The 22050-nt window shown below is 50.0% G+C and overlaps 2 pseudogenes; one reads left to right on the top strand and one right to left on the bottom strand.

Annotated features, from left to right (window-relative positions):
• Positions 1-2585: 2585 nt before the first annotated feature.
• LOC146210040 (uncharacterized) lies at positions 2586-7790 on the bottom strand (annotated as a pseudogene).
• Positions 7791-18082: 10292 nt separating this feature from the next.
• LOC146210039 (uncharacterized) overlaps positions 18083-22050 on the top strand; it is a 28371-nt pseudogene continuing 24403 nt past the window's right edge.

Genomic DNA, 22050 nt, shown 5'->3' with positions numbered 1-22050 from the left:
AGAGGAAAGTATATAACAGTTGCATCTTACCTGTGCTCACCTATGGGGCTGAAACGTGGAGGCTAACCAAGAGAGTTCTGCTTAAGTTGAGGACAACCCAGAGGGCTATGAAACGAAAAATGGTACGGGTAACATTCAGAGATAGGAAGCGTGCAGAGTGGGTAGAGAAATAACTCAGGTTACCGACATTCTAATGGAAATTAAGAAGAAGAAATGGGCATGGACAGGACATGTAGTGCGAAGAGAGGATAACCGATGGTCGCTTAGGGTAACAAACTGGATTCCAAGGGAAGGAAAGCGTAGCAGGGGGAGGCAGAAAGTTAGGTGGGCGGATGAGGTTAAGAAGTTCGCAGAGGTCAAGTGGATGCAGCTAGCACAGAACCGGGTTAAGTGAAGAAATATGGGAGAGGCCTTCGCCCTGCAGTGGGTATAGTCAGGCTGATGAGGATGACACCAGCAGATGAAGTAAGCTTAAGTGAATGAATAAGTTTGACAATTCCAGACGGTTCGAATATTATGGGAGGCATTAAAGGGTGACAAAAGCAAGGAAAATATGGCAAGGTGGTTGTAGGCTCATGGGTAAAAACAGAACAAAAAGTGCAATTCAACACACGGGCAGCACCTTGGTTTGGAACGATGTTCAAATCTTGGTCGAGCAGTGGCAAGGGCTTGGAATGTGTGGGATTAATAGATTTCCAAATTTTTTAAGAATTATTACGGAGCATTGACGGCAGGGTGGTTGAATAGATAAATTGGTTCACAGGAAGGGAAAGGCGCAGTAACTGTCACACTTGCTCTGTGGACACCCGAACCGCGCCGTAAGGGAAGGGAGGAAGGTGGGAATGAAAGTGGAAAGAGAGAAAGAGGAGCCGTAGTGGAGGGCTGCGGAGTAATTTCGACCACCTGGGGATCTTTAACTTGCACTTACATCGCACGGCACACGGACGCCTCTTCGTTTCGCCTCCATCGAAACGCAGCCGCCGAGGTCGGGTTCGAACCCGAGTACTCCGGCACAGTAGTCGGGCGTCTTACCACTGCACCAACCCGGCGGGGCTCCAGTGCCGGCTTTAAGTTGCACTGTGCGGTCAAAAAAGTAGCGCGAACAAAAAAGTAAAAAGTAAATGTAAAAAGTAGCGCGAACAAGACACGGACAGAAAGGACGACGCAGACAAGCGCTAAGGGCTGCGTAATTCTGAGGCAGATCATGTGAAGCGACAGCCCGCATGTTATTGTTTGTCGATGCCAAGAAAAAGCAGCCGCTAGTCCCGGTTTAGTAGTTCTGTTCAGCTGAGCCCAACTGGTGACTCCGGGCTCGGTACGTAAGCTTTCTTCTGTGTGAGAAAGCAGTTCTCTGAGGTAGATGTTTTATGCATGAGATGTACACTTTTGCTAGGGCGGTGGCAGCTCTGTGTGAGGCCACCTAGTGTAAACGTCAGTTGTATCCAGTGTAACGTCAGTCACCTACTGTAACAAGAGTTATCCAGCGTATATACTCAGTGTAAATGTAATCTCAACACCTCCTCTTACTGATCAAGTTGTCTGCCTTCAATACTTTCTCAACGTATCGAAGACGACCTAACATCACTGACGCAGTCGACCCTACCACAAGCAGCAAGAAACAAGACTCGGGCAGCGGCAGCGGCAGCCAAGAGACAACTGTGCAAACTACCTGCCGAGGACGACCGGCCAAGGTGTGACTTCCGGCTCGGTGCTACACCCCGCAGCGACGCTGGTGACGGGTGACTGGGATTTCTCGCGTCTGGTCGAGCTCTGGCTTGTGCTAGGGACAGTGAGGGAGTAGGCATTAAGTACGCCAGGTATGTATGCGAGCAAGGCCTTCGCATATTCCCTGACGGAGGAAGAGCTTCTGATAATTCGGCAACTTGAATTGGATGTTGAGCGAAAATAACTGGAAATTCTGAGAGAGGAAGAGGAATTGATGAGAGCGCTTGTAAGCGGCGTAAAGGCCAAAGCTGCTTACGAAGCAAAGGAGCTGCGACAGTTAGACCTTGGCCCCGTAGCAGAAAGCAATAGTTCAGTTGAGCGCTGCCCCTCTCGGTATTCGATGTATGCGGAAAGCCAGGACGAGCGAAGCGTTGCTTGTTCAGCGGAGGGAGCGGTAGAAACTGTTAGTGCAGCCCCGCAGGCGCAGCTAGAGGAACTAGCATTAGGGGGTGAGACGAACTGAACGAACAGTGTCGTGGCGTGGATGAAAAACCGCGAAGAAGCGCGCGAAACCTTGTAGGATCAGCTAGGCTAAGTCTAGTCCGTTCGTTCGAGAAATCGATATGGAGATAACCCAAACAAACGGTGACCAGCAGGAGTTAGAAGGCTTAATATATCGCTCGGTGCCAGATAAAGTGCCTGTGCGTCTTACCTGTTCCTCCGTCTTTGTCCTTGTCCGGCTACGCGCAGATCAGACGTGGGAGCCTGACAGTAGCAGCGCATATCCTGCGGTCAGAAATTTCTCTCCCTAGGTGTGAACCGATCAGCCGACGGAAACGGTGGTGGTGGCGGTGAAAAACATTTAATTAGAAAATTAGAATGTGCAGGCCCAAAAAGGACCCTTTACAAGAGTGGAGTCCTTAGTACGGGACCTGGCTGGTCAAGGCCGCCTCCCTCGCCAGTTTCGCCAGGGCCGTTGGGACCCCAGCGATGAGCAGCTGAGCAGGGCCGCCTCCCATGCTTCTCGGGTAGGGAAAAGAGTAGGGGAAAGGGTAGGATTCTTTTGAGATGCCCACATCATATGGTAGACCCCCCACTGTGTGGGCACCGCCCACCTATCATGGAATCGAAATGTTTAGCTATAGCAGGACTCAACAAAGTGTTGGTCTGCAGGCGTCTCAGGGTTCGTTCGTCCTCCCTACTCAACCCATTGCAGGAGCCGGGTAAACCTGACGTTGTTCGCATTAGTCAATTAGAATTTTGCGAAATCGCGAGAGCGTTTGCCTATGCTCGAAGACGGAGGAATCTCGGTGAGGAGACCGGTAAGCAAGCTCTGGAAGCCGCGTCAGCGGCATTGTTACCTTGCAGACCCTGGTGGCCCGGAGTCCAAATGACGCGTTTGGGAGGATGATCCGACTCCCTCAGAGCCTTTCTAAGAAGGTGGTAAGCTAACGGCGACACCTTGCCGGCCACATAATGCTCACAGGCTCGTCGTGAATCTGTTATTATTGTTCTCGATTTCGGGTCCGCGGCGGCCAACGCAATGGCAACCTCCTCTGCCTGCACAGAAATTCGAGCTCGATAGGAGAGCCCGTTCCCGTTGAGGTCATGGTGAACTACAGCTGCCGTATAGAATCCGGAGGGAGACGGCCCTGCCACGTCCACGTAGTAGACCCCTGTGCCTGTCCTGTGTTGATGTTCGAGTGCACGAGCTCGTGCTGCTCGTCGACCTTCATCATCAGTCATCATCATCAGCTTGACTATGCCCACTGCAGGGCGAAGGCCTCCCCCATATTTCTCCACTTAAACCGGTTCTGTGCTAGCGGCATCCACTTGACCCCTGCGAACGTCTTAACCTCATCCGCCCACCTAACTTTCTGCCGCCCCCTGCTACGCTTTCCTTCCCTTGGAATCCAGTTTGTTACCCTGAGCGACCATCAGTTATCCTCTCTTCGCACTGCATGTCCTGCCCATGCTCATTTATTCTTCTTAATTTCCACTAGAATGTCGGTAACTTGAGTTATTTCTCTGACCCACTCTGCACGCTTCCTATCTCTTAATGTTACCCCTACAATTTTTCATTCCATAGCCCTCTGTGTTGTCCTTAACTTAAGCAGCACTCTCTTGGTTAGCCTCACATTTCAGCCCCATAGGTGAGTACAGGTAAGATGCAACTGTTGTATACTTTCCTCTTGAGCGATACCGGTAAGCTGCTAGTCATAATCTGCGAGTGCTTGCCAAATGCGCTCCATCCCAATCTTATTCTTCTTGTTATTTCCTTTTCATGGTCAGGATCTGCGGTTACTACCTGTCCTAAGTAGACATATTCGCCTACTACTTCCGGTACTTCGCTACCTAATGTAAACTGCTGTTCCTTCCCGAGGCTGTTGAACATTACCTTAGTCTTCTCCGTGTTGATTTTCAAGCCTACCTTTCTACTTTTCGTGTCTAGGTCATCAATCATTATTTGCAGTTCATCCGCCGAGTTGCTTAGCAAGGCAATGTCATCAGCAAATCGCAGATTATTAAGGTATTCTCCATCTACCCTTATTCCTAACTGCTCCCATTCCAAGTCTCTGAATACTTCCTCTAAGCAAGCTGTGAATAGTGCCGGGGAGATTGTGTCTCCTTGCCTAACACCTTTCTGTCTGGGAACTATGTTACTTTCTCCATGAAGAACTATGGTTGCTGTGCAGCCATTATATATGTTCCAGCACTTTCACGTACTGCTCGTCTACCCCCTGATTTCTCAATGTCTGCATCATCGCCGAGGTTTCAACTGAGTCAAATGCTTTTGCGCAATCAGTTAATGCTATATATAAGGGCTGGTTATATTCTAAGCATTTTGAAGGTATGGATATGATCGATAGTAGAGTACTGTCTCCGAAAACCTGCTTGATCCTTTGCTTGATTGCAGCCAAAAGTAGTCCTGATTCTATAAGCGTTTACCTTAGTAAGTACCTTATACATAACAGACAGTAAGCTGATTGGTCTGTAAATTTTAAGGTCCTTAGAGTCCCCTTCCTTATGAATGAGGATATTGCTTGCATTCTTCCATGGTTCCGGTACCGTCGATTACACCGAGCACTGCGTATATAGGGTGGCCAGTTTTTCTAGTATGATATCCCCCCCCCCCCCGTCCTTCAGCAAATCTGATGTTATGTGATCCTCTCCAGCTGATTTCCCCCTGTTCATAGTTTCTAATGCTTTCTTGACCTCGTCCTTCGTCGCTGGTAGAACGTCTGACTGTTTTTCCCTACCGCCAATCTCGTTACGGTCCTGACTACTTTGGCTACTGTAGAGATCTGTATAGAACTCCTCAGCTACTTTGAATATCTTGTCCATATTCCATGATGACGTTGCCCACCTTCTGCCTTAACGCAATTTCTTCTTTACTGCTTTAAGGCTTCCCCTGTTCTTCACAGCATGCTCAATTTTCTCTTTGTTATACTTTTGCCTATGCCCAATTTCTTCTTTACTGCTTTAAGGCTTCCCCTGTTCTTCACAGCATGCTCAATTTTCTCCATGTTATACTTCCTTATATCGACCACCTTGCGCTTATTCATATCTCGGCCAATTCTATCTGGTCCGTTTGGGATGGAAGCTTTCATACTCTGGCGTTTCTTAATCAGATCTTTTGTCTCCTTAGCAAGCTTACCGGTATCTTCTCTTACTATCCCACCGCCTACTTCTGCAGCGCACTCAGTAATGATATCTCTTCATTGCTTCTAGGGCAATGTCCTCGTCCTCGCTGAATATCTATTCTGTAGCGAGATTCTGAACTATTATGCCCTCCCCCTCACCGCTAATTCGTTGATGGGTTTCTTTCTTACTAATCTGTTGCATTCCTTCTTCAGGTTTAGGCCAATTCGGGACCTCACAATCCTGTGGTCACTGCATCGCACTTTGCCGATTACCTCTACATCTTGCACAGTGGCGGGGGTTGAATACATTATGAGGTCAATTTCATTTTTGTCTCCGTTAGGACTTTTCTATGTCGATTTCCGGTTCTTCCGTTTGCTGAAGAAGGTATTCATGATTCGTAAGTTATTGCGCTCTGCAAACTCAACTAGTAACTCCCCCCTGCTATTCCTAGAACCAATGCCATGGTCACCTACTGCCTCTGTTCCCTACCTAGGCATTGAAGTCGCCCATTAGTACAGCATACTGCGTCTTTACTTTTCGCATTGCCGATTATACATCTTCGTAGAAGCTTTCAACTGCCTGGTCATCATAGCTACATGTAAGTGCATAGGCCTGTACATCCTTCAGTTTATACTGCTTATTAGGCCTAAGTACGGTGCCTGCCACCCTCTCATTAATACTATAGAATTCATCTGTATTGCCCACTATATACTTATTGACAAGGACACCTACTCCTAGTTGTCGCCTCTCTGGTAAACCTCGATAATACAGTACATGCCCATCCTTCAGTACACTATATGCCTCATTCGGCCTCCTAACCTCACTAAGCCACATGACATCCCATTTTATACCCTCTACTTGCCCTAACAGCACTGCTAAACTAGCTTCACTAGCTAGGATACTAGCGTTAAACGTTGCCATGGTCAGTTTCCAATGGCGGCCTGTCCAGCGAAGCCAGGGATTCTTAGCACCCCCTGCTGCGTCACAGGTCTGACCGCCGCCGTGGTCAGTTGTTCCGCAGCCGCTGGTGACTTAGGGCCGGGGTTTTATGGAGCTTGTCATAGGAGGTTGCGGCCAATTACTGCACCAGGGTGGCCAACTCCTGTTCGTGGGAGGGAGTGCGTTGCCGGATGTGTTCAACGGCATCAGGTCGCACCCAAACCTGTCTATGCAATTCCATCGACACGCGGATATTTTTTTTAAATCTGGTGGAGAATTGCGCGTCACCGGGATTTGAACCCCAGTCCTCTTGCATGCGAGGCGGATGTTATACCACTACGCCACCGCTGCACTTCATGTGTTTGCTTATCCATGTTTCGAGGGAGTGGCTGGTCCCAGGGCTTGTGATATGCCACAACTCCGGGATCCGAAGTGTCTCCTTTGGTGTGCATTCGTGTTGTATGTGTAAGCGGTCTAGCAGGCGGAGCCTGGCTGCCGTCTGCGAGAGTCGCGTGTATTGTTTCACAAGATGGGCCTTCTGTAGTTCCCGGTAGGAGTTATGCACCCCCAGTACTGACAACTTCGCGTTAGAGGTGGCAACCGGGAGATGCAATGCTCGCTTTGTGACTTTCCTAATGATAGCATCCATGCGTTCTTTGCGTTGTTTCTTGGTGCGTAGGTACGGCATGAAGTATAGGGTCCTGCTGGTCACGAAGGCATAGGCAAGCCGAAGCGCGTCCCTGCCACGTAACCCACCGCGCTTGTTCGAAACGCGGTGGATCATACGCCCGACCTATTCACCTACTCACTTGAGTTTGATGGAGGTAGACTCCGGCCTTATGTTATTGTGAATAAATAAACCCAAAATCCGGAGCTCCTCAACCTTTCTGATGGGACCTCCCATTAGCGAGATGTGTAGACTCGTGTCATCTTTTGGGCGTGATCGGATATGTAAAAGTTCAGATTTCGCGGGAGCGCATTGGAGTCCACACCCGCGGCGCAACCATCAACTACTGCGGCGGCCCCCTGGAGGTGGTCCTCCATGTCTCCAAGGCTCCCCTCGCTCGTCCACATTGTTATTTCGTCCGCGTATAACGCGTGATGAATGCCTTCCAGCCGGGCCAATTGGTGTGGAAGCTGCATCATTGCTATATTGAAGAGGAGTGGTGACACGACCGTCCCTTGGGGTGTTCCCCGTGTTCCCATGGTGTAAGGTCCGTGCTCCTCCTCCGCGATCCTGAGGAGGGCCTCACGCTTCGAGCGAAAATCTCGAATGTAGGCGAAGGCATTGTGACCACAGTTAGTGGAACTCAAGTGAGACAGGATACTGTCATGTTTGACGTTGTCAAACGCCCTCTTCAGATCGACGGCGAGGATGGCTTTGTCATTTTGGCGCATGGAAGTGGGTCTGATTATGTCTCGGTGTAATTGGAGTAGGACATCCTGTGCCGACATGTGCGGGCGGAACCCGAACATGGCGTCGCAAAGAGTCCCTTGGACTCTAAGTATGGAGAGAGGCGATCAATTACCATAGTCTTCATGAGCTTGCCCACGATGTGAGTTATATACGCCTCAGGTTTTCTGTATTCACCGCCTTCCCTGGTTTCGTAATGAAAGTGACTAATGAGGTCTTCCAGTCTGGGGGGTGTGGACGCCCGTCCCAGATCGGATTAATGTGCTCCAATAGATGAAGGTATGCCGAGTTCGGAAGATTCGATAAGAGTTTGACTGTTATGAGATCTCGGCCCGGAGCAGTAACTCGCCTCATTTTAGCTAGCGCTGCCTTTAAGTTATGCAGCTTGAAGGAGGCATCGATTTGGAGGTTAGGCTTTCCCGCGTACTCTTACTCGGGCCCAACTGGGTTTTCCATACGACAGAGGTACCTGTCGCACAGGGTGTCCGCTAGTTGAGTCTTGTACCATCGTACCCGTGCAAAGCCCACAGGAGCTGTCTCTGCGTCTCCGCTCTCGCCTGAGCAGGGTCAATGAGGCTGCGAATGAGGCGCCAAGTCTCTCTCGAGCTCATTTCACGCGCTGCTGAGTTACAGCGTTCGATCCAATTCGATTCTGTGAGCTAGGCGGCATACGCCGCGGCCTGCTCAGTCAGTTCGACAATGCAAACCTTGAGTTTGCGGTTTAGTTTATGCTTCTTCCACCTTTTCGATAGACTCCGGCGTGCCTCCCACAAGTGCAGGAGGTGATTTTCCACTGCGGGGATCTCTTCTGTAATCTGAATGGTGGTGGCATGCTGTTGTATTTTGTCGAGATACTTTGCCCACTCCGCATAGCCGCCGGTGAAAAGCACGGGAGGGATTTATTGCATTCGTAGGTGGTGCCAGTTGGTCAATTTGGCCTCCCTCCACTTTTTCCGATGTGCCTTCGCAAGAAGGCTGATCCTTAGAAGGTAGTGATCGCTGCCAAGAGAGTCCCCCAGGTTCTTCCTGGTGGCGTCTTTAGTGTTCTTGACTTGACGAGAGATAGGTCAGGACACGTATCCCGCGTCACCGAGTTGCCCACGCATGTGGGGCAACCCGGGTCCGTTAAAAGTGTTAGACGAAGCGTGGAGATGGTCTCCGCCAGCTTACGTCCTCTGGTCTTTTCGTAGTGGTAGCCCCAGTGAAGGCTGGGGGCGTTGAAGTCTCCAACAATCGTCTAGCGGGTCTCAGTTAGCCAATTTGATCACTCGGAGAAATATTTCATTGAAGGTTACGCGCAGCTTCTGCGCGGGACAGTATATGTTGAGTATGTGTATTGAAGGGTCACTACGCTTCAGCGGCAGAACCGTGATCATGCTGTACTCGTGATCCGTCTCTAAATCGAGATTGACCGAAACGGCGGTACATGCCTTATTCACCACGATGCACGTTGTGGTGCCCCCCTGAAACGAGTTGTAACCAGTGAATTTACTGTCGGCTCTGGGCTCCTGCAAGGCAAGAATCGCTGGTGCAGTACCGAGGGACTGCAGGTAGGGCTGGAGATGCGACCTTTTCTTCCAGCTCTTCAACCCCCTGCAGTTCCATTGTATGACCTCAAATTGTTCGCACTGATTGTTTTTTACTTTATGCTGGGGCAGTTAGCCATACTGAACGTTATTCTTTAATTTGGGGGGGGGGGGGGGCATATCCCATTCCGTGGTTGATGGTTCGTCAGGCAGAGACACTATCTCCGGAAATTGTAAGGCCGGGTTGACCTCCTGCGAGCTCGCGGTGATATGCTGGGGTGTCACCTTCCGCCTAAGATTGTCGGGTCGCGAAGACCTCGAGCGGGAACGGCTAGACCTGATTTGGTTTTGAATAGCCAGTGAGGCGGATTCGGTCACCTGGTTAACAATACGGGGGAGAATCTGGCTTAATTCGGTCTTTTTTTATCTTTTATTATTCCTCTCAGAATATGACGAAAAAAATGTAAAAGAAAGAGAGAGGGAGCCCGGACCAGCAAAGCTTTGCCAGGCTTAATCCAATTTACGATAAAAGAAAAGGAGCTAAATGCCCAAAATAAAAAAATAATAATTTAGATGAAAACAAAAAAAATGGACATAAAAATGTAAAAAATGTACAATAAAGATACAAAAGGAAACAAAGATCACAACTGCCTAGTTACAATAGATATATATATATGAAATGTAAAAAGGATAAAGAAAGAAAAGCACAAAAAGATAAAGAAGTCCAGGAAAGAAGGAAGCAGAGAAGAAAATGTCCGTGGGTAGCCAGAAACTGCAAAAGAAGAGAGAACAGAAATATAAAAATTGTGCATTAAGGATCAGCCAATTCGCAAAAAATATAACTTTAAAGTGAATATGCGAAACACACTTCAGCCTAGAAAAAATAAATATATGTATATAAAGCGGTTACCAAAGTCTGCAATGAAATAAGAAAAAATAGTATTGAAAAACGTCGCGAATACGAAACTAATGGAGGCACAAAGAAACACAAAACAACATGCATAAAATCCTTGACAACTTCAGAAGACGTCCATTACTATGAAATTATAGAATAAAATTCTGTACGAATCGGTTGGGAGAAAGCTGTACATTACGTACACACAAAAAAGAAAAAAACTAAATTCTGAAATCTGAAAATATAATATACCGGTCTATGGAAAATAATTAAGGTAACATGAAAATGGAAAATGCGGATAAATGTATACATAAAAATTGGCAACAAAGAGGTGGCCAATTTTTATGTCTCAATGAGTTCCAGAATGGAGCTCTTAACTGCCTCCATGGTGTTGCCTGGGAGCGCCTCCATCTTACGCTCTAGAGGGCTCTGGCGGCCCTCGAGGACCGTGAGTCCCTCGGTCACGATTCCACAAGAGGATTCGGAGACGCTGGTTAGCCCAGAACCTACGAAATGCGCGTCCTCCCGATCCTCCGGCTCAGATTGATCCATAGACGAGAGTCCCGCCGGAGGGGACTTTGATTGCCAGTTTAGCTTAAGTTTCCAATTCCTGAATTTTGTGCGCCAAAATTTCGGTTTGGCGCCTGAGATCAGCGTTTTGTTGCCGTAGGGCGGTTTCGGTGGCGGTAGGGGAGTGAGAGCCGGCCCTATCCCAATCACTCACCTTGAGTTCAACGGGTGTCAAGGGCGGAAAATCACCGGCTGAGAAGCCAGGAAAAGGCAGCGGCTGCTCCGGGGCCCCGGACTTCAAATGATTTGCACCACCGGAAGCCTTCTTCAACTTCCGCCGTTTCTTGTTCTTGGGGGGCGGATCCTGGGGTGGCTTGCCCTTTGGCTTGACGGGAGGTGGGGTCCCTGAGTTTATCGGTTTGCGGTACTTTCCGAAACATCTGGAAGATTCCGTAAGATATGTGCTCCCCGCAGAGTAGGCCCTTTGGGGAGCATTCGCGCTGAGCTAGGCCCTCAGGTGTGACAGCCACCTGAGACCCACAGAAGGCACTTCGTCCGGTCTGTGGGCGCGGGCAAATATCTGCCCGCTGTCTTACCGTGCCGCAGCGGTAGCAAGCAGGAACAGCCTTCTTATAGAGGCGCACAGCGACACTATCTCCATGGTATTCGATTTGTCACGACACCATCTTCCGGAGAAAGTGACAACCGCGACCGACGAGTCCCCGAGTTTTCGGAGCGATAGAATTTTGCCTCTTCTCCACGTCAGGGCAGCACGAAGAGAAGAGTTGTTTTCGTTCAGCGCAACCGTGATGAAACCTTTGCAGCAGTCATCGGGGGCTTTGAGGTGGCCCCGGAATTCGAGCTGATGTGCTGCGCTCGTCAGCATGACATCCCCGAGTAAGCGCTCGGCGGCTGGAAGTGTGTTAAGGGTACACATTAACACTTTTTCGTACACCGGCCACACGGTGAGTCCCCCGCCACCAAGGTCCCTCAGTAGGCCGTCGACGGCGGCTCCAACTTGTTCAGGGGCGAATGTAGCCTTCAAGTCCAACGTTGCAGCTGGCTTGAGCACAACAATAATTTCTTCTCGCCCAATGCGCGGCGTCTGCAGCAGCCGCCATTTGGAATGGGAGGCTCCACTTGTTACGGAAGACCCGGCGACCGCCTGTTGCCGAGTGGCGATGCCGGTGTCTTTTGGAGCTGATGACTTCTTGTTCCGCCAAATTCTCACCATGTCATCGAGGTGTTCCTCTTCAGACGGGTTAAAGTCCTCGGGTTGAAGGGTGTCCATGTTCACCACTTGCAGGGTCGACGGATCGTACCCGCGGGCCGAGTTGGAGGCCGTCACTTCCTGGAAATCCGCGGCAGCCATGGGAGCTGCGGCGCGTGATCGTCTGGGGCGGAGAAGCGGCCGGGACAGCGGGGCTCACCATGCAGGCGCACGGCTTCCCGATTTGGGTGCGGCGCGCGCCAAAGTTCGCGTGCTGGCGGAGCTCGGAGCGTGAGAAAATCACATCCGACCTCTCCGGCGGCGTGCGCCCACGGAAACGGGAGGCGCTTCGTGTGTCGAGCTGCGTGCAACAGACGTGGAAGCTGAGCTTACCAGTTATTAGGTTTGGGGTCGCGTGCGAATGGGTAGCGTACCGCTGCCACCAGTTGTTACATGCGGCGCGCATCTCCTCGGTAGCGTTGGCCTGGCGGCTCCGAGACTCGGCGGACGGCATCAACGGTCCCAGCAAAGACGAGGCGTCTTCTAACGAAACAACCTTTACTAAAACATCATGAAGGAACGGGCAGAGAAGCTGACCCGGAGAGAATACAGACACGTTCACACAGCTGGTGTCTAGCGTCGTCTCCACGGCGCGTCGAAGTAGTCTCTGTCTCAGCGGAGTCGGCCGCTGCTTTTTATAGGTTTTCCAGATCACAGGGAAAGGGAAAGCCCTCACAGGAAATGGAGAGCCCGACAAGTCTGAGCACGATGGGATGACTCAATCGCAGTTGGTCCGACCGCATCTCCTCCACCTCCTGCAGACGGGCGAGGGCGGCGCACTCTCCCCCGAGCTCCAGGCTTGGCCGGCGTTTGCACACACACGCACACACATTTGGCGCGTGGCAGGATCACGTAGAGACTTGCCCGCGGGAGGAAGCGTTGCGTGGCCGATGAACGGCGTCGAAATGGCCGATCCGCTCGTGGTTCTGCCTGTTGCTATGCGGTAGCCACGTCAGCTGTCCCACTTGTCGGTGGAGAAACGTAACAGACTGCCCCGCCGGGGAAGGGAGATCCCGAAGGGCAGGGGACTGCATCCGCTGTCCGGAGGGATCGGGATCTTGCTGCTAGCCGGGGTCGTCCGACTCTGCTTTTCTTGAGCCAGTCAGCCTGAAGAAGTCCTTGGCATAGCCGGTTTCCAAGGCACTCTGCAACTTGTCTTCAGATCCAAAATCGGACAGTTTGACCTTCTTTGTCCTGGCACGTTATGCAAAGATTGTACTGTGTCGCGCCGGACGACGCTAGCCCATAGCGCTGCCTGTGCAGACAAAGCTCAATTTCCGCAAGTCCGAAGATTGGACACGATGGCACCGCAGGTGGGAACGCTACCGACTCATCTCCGGTCTGACAGGACAAGACGAGACGACGCAAATCCGCATATTACTCTACGCCATGGGCGAAGAAGCGGAGGACGTGCTCGCTGCTTTGAAACTGACAGACGAATAGATGGCATCATACTCCGGCGTGGTGAGTGCCTTTGAAAAGCATTTCCTAACTCGAAAGAATGTCATCTATTAGAGAGCGCGATTTAACTCTCGTAAACAAGAGCAGCATGAAAACGTCGACGCATTTGCGACTTAACTGTTCAAGATGGCCGAAAGATGCGATTACGGAGCTCTCAAAGACGAACTGATTCGGGACATCCAGAATGGAGAGAAAATTTCGTACAAATTACAGCTCTAACCGGCCTTTTTATACTGGTATTTCAAGGTGATTAAAGTTTACCACTGCTACGAAGTAGAGGACAACGATAAAAATGACAGCGAGATTTCATTCAACTACGCACTCGATCGGAGATGAGTTTTTCTCATCCCATGTGTTGCGTTACTTGCGATGCACAACTCAGTCCGATTGTATACGTACTTGCGGATAATCCAAAGGCAGTGACTCGTATAAAATTCGGGAAGTGCAAGTAAGTGTGGTGTTTTCGAAGGTGGCAGCAGAGTCCAGCCGTCCCGAACGAACACACCCGTTTATTCACAAATACACACATATAACGAAAACAGGAACGCCTCCTGGAATGCTGGAAGTACATGGAATGCTGACCACACCAGTTACTTGCAACATGCTGCAGGCATGTTCCATCGACAAGAGCGGGTTGACACGCATTGCAGAACAAGCGTCGCAGAGTCCACAGGTCGGAGACGGTGCTATCTGTAACCATGAGAACGCATGGAATATCACAGCATGCCGCTTGACGAACAGCAGTACACGAAGCCGAAGCTCAAGGAGTATTATAACAAGTGGAAAGGAACACGGCCACACACGGCCACTCGGCTACGATATTCAAACTACGATGTTAAAGAAACCTGTCCGCCACAGCCAAGTCCGGCTTGTGAGCGATCACGGAGCCGGCGACACTGGCGACCAGCTATCGGCCTATCGATAGAAACGGCGACAAGAAGCTGTAGACATTTACAAAGAAAACATAAAACAAGTTTTACGTCACGTTCGGCAAGCTGTTCCTCCTCACCTCTTTCAGCTAGCGCATGCGCAGAAGCGACGGAGCATTCCAATAAAGAAGGTACAGTGAACTAGAATATTGGGTAGTGTGCTCACTCCACAGCGGCTCTACAGGTACAGTAGTTCACTGTACTACGGGGAGCGGAGGCCCCGCGTACGTCGACAGGCGTCTGCTTCGCGGCGCCGGCACCAGGTGGCGTCACGGTAGACTTCAAGGTCTACGTCTGGGAAGAAGGCTACGTCTGGGAAGGGTGCAACAGAACGAGAACGGAAAAAAAGGGTGGAGGGGTAGGTATGCTGATACACCAGGGAACAAATTGGCAAAGAATTAAATCATCTTGTAAAGAACATATCTGGGTTTGAGGAAAAATTGCCGGCATAAGGACATGGCTAGGGGTAGTTAATTTAGGAACAGAACATCAATGCAGGCAAGAAAACAGGGATCGTGTTGAATGTCTCAGTGACGATATAATCCAGTTTGGAAACGGGGCCAATATTATTCTACTGGGGGACATGAACGGCCACATCGACGATCTGGATGGATACACGGATTGTAACGGCAAGCTAATGCTAGATTTCTGTGAGCGACACGATCTAGTTATAGTAAATAGAGAAACAAAATGTGAAGGCCAAATCACGTGGGAATTCCGCAACAGGCAGACGACCATTGACTATTGTCTAATGTCGCAGGAAACTTATAGCAAGGTCACAAAAATGGAAATAGTGCGTGTTGACTACACCACGTGCGTCGGTGTATGCGTGTTCTGTCTGGAGATCAGGACTCTTCGTGCTTTGCTTTCGCATATGATGGGGTAAGCGGACATGTGGCCTGTACTAACCGCTGACTTCACTGGGACAGACTGCTAATAATAATAATAATAATAATAATAATAATAGCAATCTTTATTTGGTATAATTAGAACAACATACACATACGGAAGCTCCGAAGCCACAAGCGGGCTTGTGCGGCGATAACCGGCAGCCGCTGCAATCTTCGAGCCACATCAGAACTCCATCAGAGGCAAAAAGAAAAAAGAAACATTTGGCACAACACACTATCAAAAATGCACTGATAACATCAGTACATATTATATGTTTTCTAACGCTTGAACAGCAGCTCTCATTGTTTTGCGGGTGGGCAAAGAAAATACGTCGGGTATTGCGTTGAAGATGGCTGGTACATAATAACGTCTCGTTCCTTTACCGTAATGAATGCGGACTCTCGGTTTAAGATAACGAGGGACACGTTTAAACGGTACCAGTTCCGTGCTTATGTGCCTGTATGCACTGCTTCAAAAATATTTTAGTACAACAATTTGTTTAAAAAGATTGTCAAAAGAAGGCAAACCGGCTGTTCTAAAGACACTGCTAGGCAAATTCTCCTGTGGCATGTAGAGGACGCTTGGAGCGATGTTTTTCAATATCCTATTAATTCCATGTGAAAGAGCAGTTAAAAAACAACACATACCGTATCTTTAAACACTCCCAGTGCATGGGCGATTAGTTTTCTGATAGAAAAAGGCATCATGATTTTCAAATTATGCATAACATTCAACACATCTAAGTTTCATACAAATGTGGGTCAACTGAGTATTCCATGTCAGATCACTGTATATGGGTACACCAAGATACGTAACCGACGGGACGGGATAAGGCTGACAAGAACACAGAGAGCAATATGAGGGGTGTAAGTATATAGAACCTACATTTGGTACATCTTTGTGCGGGTTACGAAAACAGACAAGTCGGGATTTGGTGCCATTTATTTTTTTAAGTTTGAGACAAACCAATCATTAAATTTAACAGCGCCTCCTGTAGGTTAGCCAGGGCACATTAAAACTCAGGATTGCTTGATACTAGTAAAGTGTTATCGATGTAAAGGAATATAGTGTATGCTTTCACGTGGTCACATATATCATTCACATATAACCGCACAACAAACTTACCGCGTCACTGCAGATAGGCCCAAACCAAAATATGCCGGCCCGTCGTAAAAACGATTGCTACGCGCCTGGATGCAAGACTGGCTATGTGCATACTAAAGGTGACCCAAAAATAGCCCTGTTCGGCGTTCCCAAAGATGACGCTCTAAAAAAGCAGTGAGAGATCAACCTCCGTCACTCGGGCAAGCGGCTGGATAAGAGCTGTGTAGCTGTGCTGTTTATGAGCTTCATTTCGAGCCTCGTTTCATTCTACGGGACTATGTTCATATTGTGAACGGGGAAGAAGTCCGCATCCCTCGTGGGAAGCCAGCATTATCCCCCTATGCCGTACCGACGCTATTGCCGAATCTGCCGGCCTATCTTTCAAAAAAGATACCGAAAGAAAGACAAAAAAGAAAGAGGAAACCAACTGGTGTTGTAACTCATCGGCCCTAGAGAACAAAAAAGTCTGCCCGATATACCCGTAACAACAGAAGAGTAGGAATCGGCCCCAAACGAACAGATTCTGGAAGTATTCTTGATATTTTGGAAGTGGTTAGAAATAGACTGCATAAAGAAGTTGGTTGCTCCGTTCATGAAGAAGGCTGATCTGAAGAAGTAATAAGGTTTTATTTAGTCACCAGACTGCACTTCTACGTGAAAGGAGTCAATTCAAAAAAAGGCAGAAAAATGAGAACGGGCGAAACACCTTAAACTAAGCCATTGCTAACGCTGTTGTGAAGTGCTGGAGCAAGTGAAGGAAATAAGCGGCAAAATGCGTGAACATAAATATATGCAGCGGTGACAAATCTGGTCATATATTTCATAAAGCAGTAACTTTATGTCTCTCCAATAAGTATGCAGTAGCTGGTAATGCTGTTTGAAAACCTTGTGGTGCGCCTCCTGTTCTGCGAAAAACGCGAATTGTAAATAATGCATCTTCCCTTTTACTTTGTGAGAATTACATGCCTTCATCCTACCTGTCATCTCCATGTCCCTTTTGTTTTGTGTGCTGCAGCTTGGGTGTTTGTGAATAAACAGTTGTTGCGGCCGACACTCCTTCATTCCTCGTTTATCCCTGGCATGAATCCCATACTATTACTATTGACGTTAAGCATTAATGGAAAGAGCTGTATAACCTCCGAATATGCAGTGCATTATTTATTTATTTATTTATTTATTTATTTACTTATTTATTTATTTATTTATTTATTTATTAGATACTGCAGACCTTGATCAGGTCCAATTTCTTTCTTTCCAGCGAAACAATGCAGGCATGAGTGACATACACTACGTGAACGTCCCAACGAGCCAAGCGCATTGATTAACGTTGTTTGAACATGTGCACAGCGCAGATGTAAAGTTCAATTCAAGGTCCGCTTAGCCATTTCAGCAAAACCCACGCAAATGTCGCGGTAATATTTCAATTTGTCGGCGCGGCTACTGCGACGCACTGCCGGCCACGAGGGCCTCGAGGCCCTGCAACGCCAGACTGAGCAACTAGAGGAGCGAGTGGCAGCCCTCCCGACTCAAATCATGTAGGCAGTCCGCGAGTCCTTCAAGGACATGTTCAAGGCGGCCCTAACGCAAGCACTCCCCGAAATTGTGGCCTATGTCACTGACTCGGTCCTTAAGGCCGTGCAGACCTGGGTCAGCACCCAAATTAAGAACACTTGCTGCGACTCCCCGCTCCTCAAGCGCAAGATAGCCTCCCGTCAGTCAGCGGAGGAAAACTGTTCAGGACCGGCTCCGTGTGGGTCAGCGCAGTCCCCGACTGGGGCTGCGCCGCTTACCGGCCTGAGCCAGGCCCCTGTCCCTTAAAGTAAATACAACAACATGGCTAGCCGGCCTAACAGGACAGGAAAAAATTTTGAAAAATTGGAGATCATCCAACGGAACTGCAGGGGCTTCAGGGCATGGAAAAAGCGGTCACACCTCCAGCTCTACTTGCAGTCCCTGGGTGACATGCCGGCACTCGTTGCCCTGCAGGAGCCCAGCATGGACGCTAAATTCTCAGGCTACAACACTTTCCAGGGGGGCCAGTCGACGTGCATCCTCGTGAACAAGGCTTATACCGCAGTTCAGGTCGACTTAGACTTGAGCACCGAGCATGAATACACAATGGTCCGGGTGCTGCCTCTCAGACGCCACGACCCGTCAATACATATCCTCAATATATACTGCCCCCCGCGTGAGCCGCACATAACTTTCAGTGAAATTTTCGTTCGCGCAATCAAGCTTACAGACAAAGAACCCCTATTGATCGTTGGAGATTTCAATGCTCCAAGCCTTCACTAGGGCTATCACTTCGAAAAAGCCAGAGGACGTAAGTCGGCGGAGCTCATCTCCACTCTTCGCCTCACGTTGCTCACGGACCCGGCATACCCCACCCGATTGGGGAACTCGGTAACCCGTGACACGTGTCCTGACCTCTCTCTTGTTAAAAATACTAGAGACGCTGCATGGGGAACTTGGGCGGTTCTCTAGGCAGCGAGCATTGCCTTCTCCGTGTTACACTCCTAGCAAAGGCAGCGCGCAAAAAATGGGGTCAAGCCAAGCTGACCGATTGACACAAATTTCGAAAGCAAACAATCCCTCCGGTACTCTTTTCCGGCGGCTACGTGGAGTGAGCTAAACACATAGACGACATTCGGAAACGACCCGTCACTACACTACAAACTTCCGAAGAGATCCCCGCAGTGGACACACACCTCCTGCACTTGTGGGAGGCGCGCCGGAGCTTAACTAAACGGTGGAAAAAGCAGAAGACTAATTGCAAACTACGCTCCCGCATAGCTCAACTCACAGAGCAGGCTGCGTCGTATGCTGCCCAGCTCTCAGATTGAAATTGGATAGCACGCTGCGATGGTGCAGCTGATCAGATGAGCTTGAAAGGGACATGGCGTCTCCTTCGCAATCTCATCGACCCCTTTCAAACGAGAGGGGAGACGCAAAAGCAGCTTCGACGGGCTCTGCACGGGTACCAAGGTACGACGGCGCAGCTTGCGGACACCCTGTGCGACAGATATCTCTGTCGTACGGAGGACCCGACTGGGCCCGAGTGCACGTACTCTGGCAAGCCTAATCAAACACTCGATTCTCCTTTTGAATTGCACAACCTTAAGGCGACCTTAGCTAAAATGAGCCAAGGAACGGCTCCGGGACGGGATCGCATAACAGTGAACATGTTAGCGAACCTCCTGGACTCAGTGTACATCCACTTGTTAGAATGCATGAACCAAATCTGGGAACGGCGTCTACTCCCTCCCGAATGGAAAGTGTCCCTTGTGACGTTCATCCCCAAAGCAGGTAAGGCCGTAAATACGGACAACCTGAGGCCTATATCACTGACCTCGTGGGTGGGCAAACTTATGGAGACGCTGGCACGGGTGGTGATGGTGGTGAAAAACTTTATATTTGGGAGCCTTAAGTGATTACATGCTAATGACGGGTCGGCTCTTGGCTGCGTGTTGTGGCCGGAAGCTGGTGCTTCCCAGCGACACCCAAAGCCCAGTCCGTCAGCCGCTTTTGAACGGCCGGGTCAGAGCTGGACACCGCAGCCTCCCATCGCTCGAGGTCGGAGAGTTGCCAAGTGGCTGGAGGGTGGAATTCCGAGCATTTGATCATAATGTTCAAAATCAGCTTTAGGTGCCCCACACAGGGTGCACTGCGGCGAGAACAGTCCTGGATGGATCAAAGATAAGAAAGCAGGGGATGGGAATGTACGGGACTGAAGCTGGCGCCACGTCACCTGTTGTAGCTTAGTCATAGATTTATGAGGAGGAGGGTAGATGATTCGTTGATCACGGTAATGGAGAGAGATTTCGTGATAGGATACCATGCGCTCGCGAGCATCTCCCCAGGCAGTGGCAGTCCCTGCTCGGCTGACGTATTCTCGAGCAAAAAAGTGAGTAGCTGCTTCGTTGCCTGGGTGACCCGTGTGAGCGGGCACCCATATTAATTGAATAGGGTGTTCGGGTGGGGGGAGGGAGGCGAGGAACCGGAAGGCTGGGGTGGAGATCCGACCGCGAGCGAAGTTCCGTACGGCGGATTTAGAATCGCTAAAGATGGTTGTGGCTCGGGTAGTAGCTATGGCGAGGGCAACCGCCGCCTCCTCCGCCTCCAGGGAAGTGGAGGCAAAAGTTGCACCGGCCGCGACCAGTTGCAAAGAGTTGGAAACAGCGCTGAGGGCGAACGCAGGGCGGGAGGGGTATGAGGCAGCATCTACGTAAACGGTCTCTGGCTGGAAGCCATAGTGTTTGTGAAGAGCTTCTGCCCGTGCCTTGCGGCGAGCGACATGGTGCTCTGGGTGCATATTCTTTGGCAGGGGATGTACCTTAAAGGTCCACTGAAAGGGGTCACAAAGAAGGATAAACAACGCCATAACACTGATAGTTATTGAACCACCCATCATTCTCCCGCAAAAATTTTCGATCTAGCTTCTGCAACACCAGAGATATCGGCGATTAAAAATGACCCTTCCAATTTTCCCTCTCAACTCGTACGCCGAAGGGAGCCATAAAAAAACAAAGAATACAAGCAAGTTCAAAGCTCCGCCCAGACATACGTCACTTCGGCGAACTTCCGGTTGCCGCGCGCCCGCTCGCTGGTGGCGTACTCGCGCCAACCCGTCCTCGCTTGCACACGCCTGAGGAGTTCGCCAGTTCGCGCAGCGACGGTTAGTGTAACCGCGAACCCGTGGTTATCCTATGTTACACGGCGGACCAAACCATGGTTGCACCACTAACCGCGGTTATCGCAAACCGAGCTTGACGACCTCGGTTTGCGGCATTAACCGAGATTATGACGGCGTCTGTTGACAGAAGCTACTCGTCGGCGCCCGAGTGCGCGAAACGTACGAGCGGGTCTGCTTCACAAAGTTATTCATTTGCCCACTGTATCACGTTTAAAGATCGATGTATAGAATATGGTGCCGCCCGACGTCTTCGATTACGGCCGACAGCGCAGCGACTGCGTACTGAAGCCTTGTCGTGCCTACAGTATCGTTTGAACGGCTTGTTGCTGAGCAGAACGCCAAAAAATACGCGGCCTTAGCTATGAAAGTACACGAGTTTTCAACGCTTGCAGCACGGGATGCCGCGAGCAGGCTGAGGTACGTTACACAATTACCGCGGGGGTGGAACGTGCGAGCGCGGCGAACGCCGGCGCCGTGCGTGACCGTCCCTAGTCGTTGCTAGGCCTACATTGTTTCGCTTCGAAGCCGTGGCGGTCGACGCTTTGGAACATGATCAACGCTGTCGTAAATCGTCTACTTATGAAACTGCCTTATAGTGATTCCTATCCTGCCATAGTAAAATATTTATAGGATTAACTCTGCCGACGCATTAATTGCAGAGCTAGTACGAGCAGATCGGATCAGCCGAAATGCACCAGCGGCAGCTGGCTTGAGCAGAAACTAGCTTGTATCACGGCTATCGTTCTTACCAGCAATTTGCTGCTGGTCAGCGATCCTCACGAGGGCTTCGTACTTGATATTCGGCTCAATATTCCAGACGCCAACAAATTTTAGCACGCTTTATTTCGGACATCGGTGCTAACGATCCGCCGTGTCGGTCGCGAACGGTATGCGGGAGGAGGGGCCACAGCGGCGGCGTTTACGGCGGTCAAGGAGGTGCTGCCATCGTGCGGTGCTTGACCGTGCTGTTGACGCCTCGTCGGACGACACTCCGATACTCCTGAAACCATGTTATATAAATAAGATATTTGTAAATGAAGCTTCGTTTTGCCGATCCCTGCGTCGCTTCGGTTGCACTTAATGGGCAATGGCCACCTAACCGATTAGG

This window comes from Amblyomma maculatum, chromosome 1, assembly GCF_055883805.1.
Source record: "Amblyomma maculatum isolate TAMU_Amacu chromosome 1, ASM5588380v1, whole genome shotgun sequence".
Taxonomy (NCBI): domain Eukaryota; kingdom Metazoa; phylum Arthropoda; class Arachnida; order Ixodida; family Ixodidae; genus Amblyomma; species Amblyomma maculatum.
This window is presented reverse-complemented; position numbering and strand designations above follow the sequence as displayed.